At 35.0% G+C, this 11,345-nt stretch overlaps 1 pseudogene across 1 annotated transcript; it reads right to left on the bottom strand.

Moving 5' to 3' along the window:
* Positions 1-605: 605 nt before the first annotated feature.
* LOC100366361 (ras-like protein family member 10B pseudogene) lies at positions 606-7,634 on the bottom strand (annotated as a pseudogene). Its single transcript, XR_013420974.2, has 3 exons — positions 7,597-7,634; positions 4,209-4,266; positions 606-1,629 (listed from the first exon to the last, which is right to left on the bottom strand). The product of XR_013420974.2 is annotated as a ras-like protein family member 10B pseudogene (transcript).
* Positions 7,635-11,345: the final 3,711 nt, after the last annotated feature.

The raw sequence follows: 11,345 nt of genomic DNA, 5'->3' as shown, positions 1-11,345 counted from the left end.
ACCAGGGTTTTAACAATGGCAATACCAGACATGTTATAAAACACGTGGACAATTGTTCAGTGCTACGATTTGTAACCATTCAACATTATGCATAAATGTGATTATTGTTATTAATTAGCATCTACGACCGGCTAAATCATTGTCTGAGCTGGTAATCAGAATTACATTTCTGGATGAAATACATGGTTCACTTTTCATGAAAATGGAGTGTATATTGCACATTATTACATGTTTTGTGTATGTCATTCAGTAATGTTCATGCCCGAACAATTCCATAAGCAGTACATCCGATAAACGTCTCCGGCGACTGATAATAAGAATGCCCTGCTTCCATGTTAATACACATCAGCTATCTCACCAAGAAGCGATGGCACATGTCTGTAAACGTGTAATAATCCAATGTCAGGATTAAGTCACGTGACGTATTGGACATCCTTACTTGTTATAGAATGTAGTAATTTCTACATTTATTATGTACATTTTCTGCGTGACTAATATTCTTGGCATAATTAAAAAATGTCACGCAAATGATATATAAAAGAATCACGATTCGAACAGGTGTTATGACGCATGCATTTCTGCCTACAGCTCCGAATCACTGTTGTATATACTAACTCCGTAATAACATGACATGCCGACGGTTGAACTATAAACATATAATACAATGAATGGCTGTCAGTTCAATGTATTAATTAGTCCTCTGCACATGGATTTCAGAAATGTCAGTATATAGCAGATTTTCGAAGTTTCACATAATGATACAGCTATTACGTTGTAAACTGCCTCTCATTCTGGTGGTGGATGGCCTATCTCTGGCATCGCTTATCAACCTCACCACTTCGCCGAACAAAGATACTATGTGCCAGTTGTACTTAGCCGAACATTCGACGTAACCCGATTTCCAATTCTTCCTAACAATGTGGGCAATATCTCTCTTTGATAGTTCAGTACATTTACCAAGATCACATTTATTCGCGGCGACAACTATCGGTAATTCATGACCATTACACTCGCGGTAGTCCAGTATCTGCTCACGGAGATCTTTCACATGCTGGAAGCTGTCCCCGATCGAAACATCGAATACAATAATAAACGCCGCAGCATCCGTGATATCGTTCGAATATGACTGAAAGTCCACCCAGTCGTAGAAGCTTCTCTTTTTGAAATATTGCAGTGGAGTTGAATCGATAATGTTCAGTTGGTAAAGATGTTGATTTGCTAAAACAACGGACGTGTATGTAGATGTGGACTTGGTTGGGAAATGCTGGCGGGTGAATATACAATCCTTATATTGTTGGATGATAGAGCTTTTTCCTACTGCAGGCGCGCCTAGTACTGCAATGTTGATTGTTTGCATTGTGGATCTGGGGCCAGTGTATATATAAACGATTAATACAACGTCAATGTCACGCTGAACCGAGTGCTCAAATACAGATATTGTTTCAACTACCATGTGCATTCAATCGCTAATGATATATATATCCAATACGATCGCAGTGTCCCACACTTGCAAATGGATTGTGTCCAACCTACGACGTTTCTGTAACGAAGCGAGCGTGCGTTTCAGCAAAGCCCTTCTAACCAGGGTAGTGTAGAAGTAGTTAAGGTGACCAATCAACGGCAGTATCCCTAGGTGTGTTGAAAAAACACAAGTGAATTGGAATGTTACTATTATTATGATGTCGTCATTGTAATTCTGCTGCATATATTTCGGAATTGAAACATTCAGCGCTTACACACGCAACTTACAGTCACGGAAATTGTGCAAAATACCACACACATTCAATTGGTTCGATACCTCTATTCAAATGCCTCGTAATCTGTGGATTTGAGGATTGAAGTTAATCCCTCCACGGAATGCAATCCAATGAACTAACTGGAACGATCTAAAAACGTGATCAACGGCGGCATTGACAAATGAAATGTACAATGTAATCAAATTTCGTTTTTTTCGGAGTCGTCATATAATGAAAGAAACATTATTACTAGGCTTTAGTGGAATGTATAACTGTGTATTTTGTCTGTGCGCTCAATTGCGTGCCTCGCCTCCAGTTATGTTACTCGAGTCCCTGTAAAGTTAATTAAATCCAATGTGGAAATAAATGCGGACAGTAGTGCGTGATGTACGAAACCTTCTCATGCTGAAAATAAAAAGATATATATGACGTTTTCGGTTATGGTCGCAGTTCATACTTTTTGCTATCATATTATACTTTTGGACTTTCCTACATCACTGCTTGTATCCGAACTATTTAAATAGCGTCATTTTCGGAAAATTGTTGTATATTTTAAATTATGAAATTTCATAACAATACCAACTTGATTTGTATTTTATGCACCGGAATGATACTCTAAATAATCAAAAGGGAAGTAAGTGTCAATGATTTTGTTTTCAACTCTTTCTCGAGGAATTACAATACATTGAGGATACATCTCATGAGAGATCATACAAATATACGGTTTCAAATTTGATATCATGTATATCCCATTCATTCGTTGTTATGTGGCTTCTGAGAACTGAACATTAACACAGCAATCGTAATTTATGAGCGCATAGTCAGGATATTGTGGAACGTAATAGGACATCCGCATAAAATATCGCCGCTCGTGAGCACCGTTTAACGACAGATTACCCTACCTGTAATTTGAATCCAAGATTATATTTCGGTTCCGGGGATGCATCATTAACAAGATTACCACAACTCCCCATTTTTTTTGCGCAGCGAACTTGAGGTTGGGGAGAATTTGAAATTACAGGTTAAAGTCAAGTTTTATAACATACGCGCGTTTTGATTAACATCTAAAACTAATAGAAATGTTCAAATGAATATAATTTTTAATAATAATTCAAGAAATATTGCATGAAACCACCAATATATGTTCGTTTCACATACTATCAAGAATATTTGTGTACTCGACAAATTCCCAAACCCCACAACATGATTGGGCAGATAGACTCAAATGGACGGCCCAGCTTCATAAAAACCTCGAGAAATATGTCATAATGACAATGATGAGAATCAATTATACTATGCACTGCTCATTTTTGAAACATCGCGTTCTCATTGATGGATTGGTACATCCAGCAGCTCTGTTTTCGCATGTCGTTGCTCGTGAATCTTCGATGCGTAACTAAAATGCAAACGTCGACAACGCACTTACCACACCGCTGATGTTTGCTTAAATAATAGATGCGTCCCTGTCTCGTCCATTATTTCGCACATCCCCTCTTATAACGTAATAATGGACAGTCCATCGTTCTTGATGTCTTAAATACCAGAGCTCGGATGCGTATGTTTGCTTTAAAAATTGGATCGACTTTTCCCCGTTTATTATTATGTATATCCCAGTCCTCGCTCTGTCTATCACTTAATAATGGGCATTGCTTCCACACTAAACACTAAGCCTACTTGTAGGATTGACGACTCGAAGAATTCGGAGTTTTCAATGTAACAAGTCAACATGTCATAGTGTTTTAGCACGACGTCTTATTACAATTTGATCTGAAATCCCAACGCTATGTTTGGGTAGATTTCTAAATATTCTAGATAAATTAAATTAATTTTATAGATTTGGTGTGCTTTAAGACTGAATTCCAAAAATGGGTCAGTTATTTAAGTATGGTCTTAACTCGTGGTTCAAGGACAGAAAAAAGTGACTGACGCTTTACTGACATATCCATAAAAATACAACCTTGCCCGTACATGTAAAATATATTGTGTTGGTTTGCGGGAAGTCGTTGTCTGGCATTTAAAACAATCAATAAACAGTGATACGTCTTCGTCTTAGCTAATCACTTTTTTTATCGATACATTTTTCAAATTAGAAATTCCCAGTATATATCATAATAAGTGACAGTGCATTTACAAGTTCAAGAACACGTATACTGTAGACTACCAGTTCAACTGTAACAGTTTTAGTTCATTGTATGTTCATATCGATCCATTAGGATGTAGCGATATTGATTGTATCAGACACGTTAAAATCCTACGTCGTTGTACACATTATGTGACGTACATGTACAGCTGTTTGCAAGCTATAAATATATAACAAATGTAACAGATTACGTCACTAAGGACATAATAGTATTAATTCACGTCATAGTAATATTTTCATTACGACACCAAAGACTTGTGATAAATGTCACTGTGTATTCTGAACATTGCAGGTAATACTCCAAAGGAGACTATACATAATATGTGTATTACCTTACTCATCTGGTTAGTTCATTGCCAAGGTACATGGGGCTGGCAGGAAATCTAATCCCTGTAATAGAGAAAATGTGTGTTAGTATAGGTATGCAAATAAACACAATATAATTAAATGAAACTTCAAATACACAGTATATCTACATTATGCTGTTCGTAGAGACAATGTTTGGGATACAGCGTATACAGTATATGTTTTCAAATTTGCCGTGGCTTGAACTTGTACCCTCATTTGACATAGTGTGAATTAAAAAATACGCATCATAACACGAAATTAAAGATTAAGTAGTCAAAGTTCGACAGTCATATTTTTCTTACAAAACTGATTGAACTAAAACGAATCTAATTAACTATGTAGACTTCGTATTGCCATTGCAAGTGTAATATCCGGTTACTTCAAGCAGTTAACCACATTATAGTCACTGATAGTTCAAAGTGCTCTGCATATACCTTAATGTCGTAGGAGACTTATATTTCATTCCCGATAAGTTTAAATTAATAACACGATGTACATGTTCACACTCATGGATGAGGTTCAGACTGATTGAGAACTGAGTAGCAACCCTAAACACCATAATGTCCTGTGAAAATAACCGTATGTGTCCGTATGATATCATCGGATGCTTGGTCGTTTTTATTAATTTAAACAACTGAATCGTCTCAATGTATCCTTTACAAGAACAGCAGACGATCGAACTGATATCATTGAATACTGTCAGTACTTTTCAAAGTAGTGTTAATCTGAACAAAAATCAAGAGAGACTCCACATTATACATGATCGATATGATGTTCTGAATTACTGTCGATAATATACACTATTTTGAATGCATATTGCGTCGAACGGTAGCCACTTTACGTCATGCATCCGTCGCATTTCGATCGCTGTAATAGTTCTTTAATAGTCGTTGCTATGGTATGTTTGTCTCTTTCGTATAAATACAGATCAAACACTAATAACTTAAGTGACAGAGTTGTTGAAACGACAGTTATAAAACGAGTAGTCGTACATTTTGCTCGATATTGGATTTTTTATCGTAAAATGAAAACATTGATTTAGTGGCGTCTAATGAACTTTGGGGGAGTAGTGAATGTGTGTGTGTACTGTATCACTTCGTCAACATATAACATAGGAACACTGAACACAAATATTAAAACATACAACTATCCTTTTTCGCAATCTCTGCTTGGATATCATATACGTTATCAACAATACCAACCAGACAGACGGTTGTGGTCGCATTGGATATGGATAAACTATTATAAGTAAACTCGCACGCTGTGACTATTGATTAATAATCATTTTCCAGGGCACTTATTTATGTATATATCGTGCAATCTTGCATTTATAATATTTCTAAGACATGGTGAGATTAATATTTATTGAATTTATGCTCAGTATAATAAAGATGGATATATAGGTTATTTATTAATATATTAGTATATAAAATATACATATATTGTATTGCATTATTTACCAAAAAATATTAAAGCGTGTTATATTTGCAATATATGTATATATACATATTACATCAGTGGGTTTTCAATATGCGATTGTTAGTAATGGCGACCAGACTGATATTAAATTCTACCAAGGATGATTTATGCAGCATGGCAAAAATTACGTTGTTTTGCGACATGGGTAGTTCCCACTTACAGTTTGTATTAAATGACATATACTACAACTTGTTATTATGTATTTATTAGTTGCCCATGTGTGCATATATCATGTTCTATCAGGAGTTTGGTGCGGTGCTTTCAAGTCAGTCATGATGCAAATTGAATATAACATCTCAGATGTATTATTCATGTGTCTCTACCCAGGGCAGTGCATTTACATTCAGAATGAGTTATCCCTAGCACCGTTTTTGTTCACGCCCGAATATTGAGTGATAATATTATGGACGACTTACTAGAAAATACGTACGTGCTTTGAATTTGAATTATCCGATTACAGATTCGGGTTACCATGTCCTTAATAAACTAGCCTGATTTGTGATTGCAATAGCATATGAATTTACCACATAGACTATATATACTATTACTAGTATGTCTGGAAGCCTTTAAAATTGCGTTCGCGCATCTGTCTAAGTCGCACGTATAATTGCCATGATAACTTGCAATTAGATAACGCCACTTCGTAATGGATATATGGTCAGGGTATTCTAAGTTAAAACCTAGTACAATCTGTATAACCTGGTCACGAATGATATGACAACACAAAATCGATTATGGAGATTGGAGCAGGAGTTGCATATGCCAAGATTGCCGGTTGAAATCATTGTGCAGCTCAAAGAAGAACGTTTGTAGAATGCATTCAGTTATGGATTTGGCGATTGATGGAACATATATTAAGGGTCTGGAATACTGATGGATAGACATAAAAGTTCAATAGTTCATAGTTCAATCAAGCAATACAGAATACAATATTTATTTAACAGTATTTGGATGTAGCTATTTGTGTAACGTGCACATATATTTAGTAGCAACAATCAATATATTAGGATATATTTCCACCTTCATTTTTTTATTCATTGGAATACAATTATACGTGGCGAATGATGCTAACATTCACTGTGAATTTCTTTATCTAAAATCATTTAATTTTGTAGTAAACAGATAATGCCACAACTCAAATGCCTCATACAACGTCAAGGAATTACCAAGTAATATGGCCATGACCCTCAACTTTGACCATACATCATTGAATACATCATATTAACTGGAGAATCACAATAACGGTGCAAATAGTTGCAACATTCGTTCATATCACCTACCGTATAATATTTGTAATTTTCGTTCGCATGTGCGATCCGTCACAACTACAAAAACATATGGTATGTCCTATCCATTATAGAACCAATCCCACAATATAGTAATGTGTTTTTCTTTCATTTAGTTTTATGTATGTTCATTTATAACACGAGTTTACTAAAATAAAATGTTCACAATTCAGTACGATTTACTAACGGTACACATATCTCTCTGACAGGCATAGTACAGCTGTGGACAATATTGATTACATGTAGCTATCATGTCAGCGAAATGTCGCAATAAAAAATAAAGCTAATAATATGTATTGATTATTCTATTCAAAGCATGGTACAACGGCAATTGATACACAATCATTCGTATCAATGTGTTTTGGCATGTGTGTATCATGTTGTACAATGGCTATGTCAATGGCCAAATATCGGATCTGAATTCTGTCTTTCCCATGTTGTTTCATAAACTCTTAACGTTCGTTACAAAATATTAAAAACCTTATCTGCGCTGCATGCTATAAGTTGAATATACAGATAAACATCACTGACATATTTCTATTATACTATCGCGATGAAATACATAGCAGATATAGCGCACGCAGCATTGCGTATATAATACTCCTACCTGTCTACCGGCTGAGATGGTGACACAGCTACCGACCAGTTGTGAAGGATGTATCGGTATATGCAAATTACTGTGCACGTGATGTATGACGAATGTTATAAATTCCATCACCACAGAACATATATGACCTACAGATGTATTCGTCGTTATTGTTGTCCAATCACATAGGGAGATGGTTGCATGAATTGCCAATCATTATATATTCATTGTTGGTCGTGGTGGTTCTTTCCGTTTAGTTTTCCTATGTTTGGTACAGTGCAGTGGACATGTTTACTTAATTTGATTACCCAAGCTGTTGTTATTAAATCACGCCAAAATCAATTTCGCTATTAGCATAATTATAAGCTGCCGCAGACTGGAAGGTCGGTGTATCACATTGACGATTAATCAGCGTGAAATTTTACGCATTGTTGAGTGGATTGGTAATTATGTTTTGCTGTTACAGTATAGGCTTGAATAAAAAAAAAAGTGGCAGAACAAAACTATTGTGCAGGTATCTACTAATTAAATAGAACATACTCAGAACAAAAGTACCCTTTATATTGTAGCATATATACAATTATGAGTTAGACAACTCTGATTTAAATTAAAACTGAAAATAAATTTGTGAAGAGTTTTGTACAGAGCGATGCGGACAAGTCTATGAAAGCATGCATTGCTCATACTAAGGTCATTGATCTATATGTGCCAAGTTTTAATCAATTAAACGCGCATGCTGCTGACACACTCCATGCGATTACGATAGCGTGTGTAATTTATTGATTCAGGGTCGTTTCAGGATCATTTACTGTTAAATAAATCACTCCACTATCTGTCACTCCCTATCTATAATCATTGTGTTATACACATACGTTTTTTAGGACAGCTCCCGATGCTTATGGTGCAATATACGAAATATGTGACGTCATGTGTAGTGTCCGAAATGACTGACGATTCCAGAAAAAATCATGAATTGATTGCTCAGTAAAAAAAATACAGCTGCGAACTGCTTTCATAAACACACTGTTTACGCATGGCTAACGTTCATCAATCAAAAATAGTGCAATAACCCGTTATGTTTCGAGTATGTAAATCCCGATCAATAATAACTACACATTCTGGTTAAATTGGAAGAAGCAATAAAGCTGCATTTCTTAAATAGTTCAAAATTCATCCACGAATCCTTGTATCAATAATTATTTTCGGAGTATATCGTTTTACATCGTATGCCTAGTACATATAGCTCATTGTGTGCGCTTTATAACACGGACAGCGAAGCACTGCCATCTTCAGCATATCAGCACTGTACATGGAATGAATGGTCTAGACATATGAACAATTATAACACGGAGATAATATAACGACGGTGAATTGACGTCACAACTTCTCATTACAGTCAAAAATGCTTAAATCCACGAATAATACCAGATGTATGTTGTCAGCACAATATACAAATCATTGAAGATAAGTATTACTGTGACATTTGTGTTGAAAGGTATAATCCGATTACAAAAGTCGCACTGCGATGCGGTGATTCTGCTTGTATTTTCTGATCGCATACGTGTGCCCAGATGACACTGATGGTTGAGTTACTTTAGATCGCAACATTTACGTCATCTCCATAATTGTCTGATGAATCGTCTTGCCCTTATTTCGGTGACGGCAATTTGTTTTTTTACAACTATGTTATTTGTTTTATATTTCTTGAAATCCAAGAGAAAATGATGAATAAATAACTCAACTTTTCTTTACAGATACTTTTCATTACAAATTGGTTCTATATGTAGTAGCAAAAAGTACGTTCCCTTTGAGTTAGATCAATATCGACCAGACGCATTATGAGTATAAATCAATAGTCTGAGAAAAACAAAATATCAAAGCAAACCGACAGGAAACAGATCATATAATGAGGCATAGATACAGGTTCGTGTGCGTGCCGGGTCTGAAACACTAACGTCCTTGCCATGTTTTTCTTCTTCTTTTATTTTAAGACTTGTTTTCAAACTGCATTTCTTAAATGTGAAAAAAAACTGAAACAGATGTAGATTTTGTAATTCTCTTTCACAAACAGATTGACACATGTAATTCGAATATACTTAATAATAACAGGTTAATAAATGTTAATTATTAATGATAATGTTTAGTCATGGCCCATGTTTTGCTTCCCTACAAATATATATATATATATATATATATATGAATATTTTTGTATGGAAGCAAAACATGGCCCATGACTAAACATCTGGAAAAAGTCCTGAACCTTTACGCAAATGCTTAGTCGCATTCAAAATCAGCTGAAGGCAGTGTACTACCAGAAAGTAACTAAGTATACAAACACCTCAAACAAGTAACATATTTATAAAGATAACCGGAATAAGATTAAACTTGACTGTCCACCTAATCCGACATAAAGACTAGGTTGCTTCAAAGCAAATATTGTGATCACCAAGAATCTCAGCTATCATGATTAGTTATCTCAAGACACAAGCCTTGGAAATGCTGACGAGTTCAGGAAATGTTCAGGGAACGGGAGATTGTGGCACGCCATGACTGTTATGTACTTCTCTGCTTGATTGAGATTTGGCACATCTGTAGATTTATTAATTCATTTTAAGTAATGCAAAACGCACACATAATCAGAATAGTTCTTGTAGGATAATACGGTGTGTTATATTATATTGCTATTTTTACAGTAACCCAAAGTACTTCATATTGTTTATTGATAAAGAATCATTATTCAGCTACAAAAAATCATATATACAAGCCTCATCACAGGATTATATATTTAGAATTTATTTTGGTGCATAAATTACGAATGACTAAGCTAGCTTCAGGCATTGTTACTGTAGTGTTGTGCACTGTTAGCGTATATTTAATATATATAAAAACAGCTTAGATGTTTACAACGTCACGTATACCTTATTAACTTTTCATTACTATAACACCTTATAAATTATTCAACCTCTTCAAATATTTTTTCAATAAAAAATTTGTAATGATACATACACCTCTTAAACCTAAACATATTGTTAAGCCACGTGCGTCTCGTTTTATCCCCATATTTAATATGTTTGTTTTTTAATTCTACTAGACTAACAGAGGAATACAAAACCTTTGTTTAGAGACAATTTACCAACATGGTGTAATTTTTTTAAAAAAAGTTGAGAACGGCTTAATTACGTAAACATTCACCCAGTGTAAATTTAACAGACGCTTACAACATGATTGTTATACTCTCAAATAAAGAGGTCTAACCCTTGTTTTTTGACAAATCACAATTCCCGTTATTTGTGTGCAACCTTGATGTAAGTCGTTTAATGTTTGTTTATTATGTTCCTCAATATTATATAATATGGAAAAATCGTAAGTCTATATATAGAATGATATACGTGAATGACTAAACAAGATCATTCATGAATACAGCCATATGTACATAATGATTGGAAGACCACTACAAAATTCCCTGTTTTTAATTTCCGTTCAAACAATTTTCCATTTTTTTGTTTCCTTAATTACCTATATTTCCTCCAATATGTGAAATTCAGTTCAGACTGAATTATTGTTTGGGGTGTGTTTAAGACAATGAAATGTCACATGGTTTGAAAATCACGAACGTCGCTGGTTTGTGTAATGTGACTTGCGTGTAATTGGCGTCGGCCATCTTTTCTTTCAAGATTGTTGACATCAGTCAACCCGTAACGTTGTCGTCGAATGCCTGTATTGCGTCTATTATATGAATCAACAATACGAAAAATAGACTTGGAAACAAT

This window comes from Saccoglossus kowalevskii, chromosome 16 (assembly GCF_978046115.1).
Source record: "Saccoglossus kowalevskii chromosome 16, keSacKowa6.1, whole genome shotgun sequence".
Taxonomy (NCBI): Eukaryota; Metazoa; Hemichordata; class Enteropneusta; family Harrimaniidae; genus Saccoglossus; species Saccoglossus kowalevskii.
This window is presented reverse-complemented; position numbering and strand designations above follow the sequence as displayed.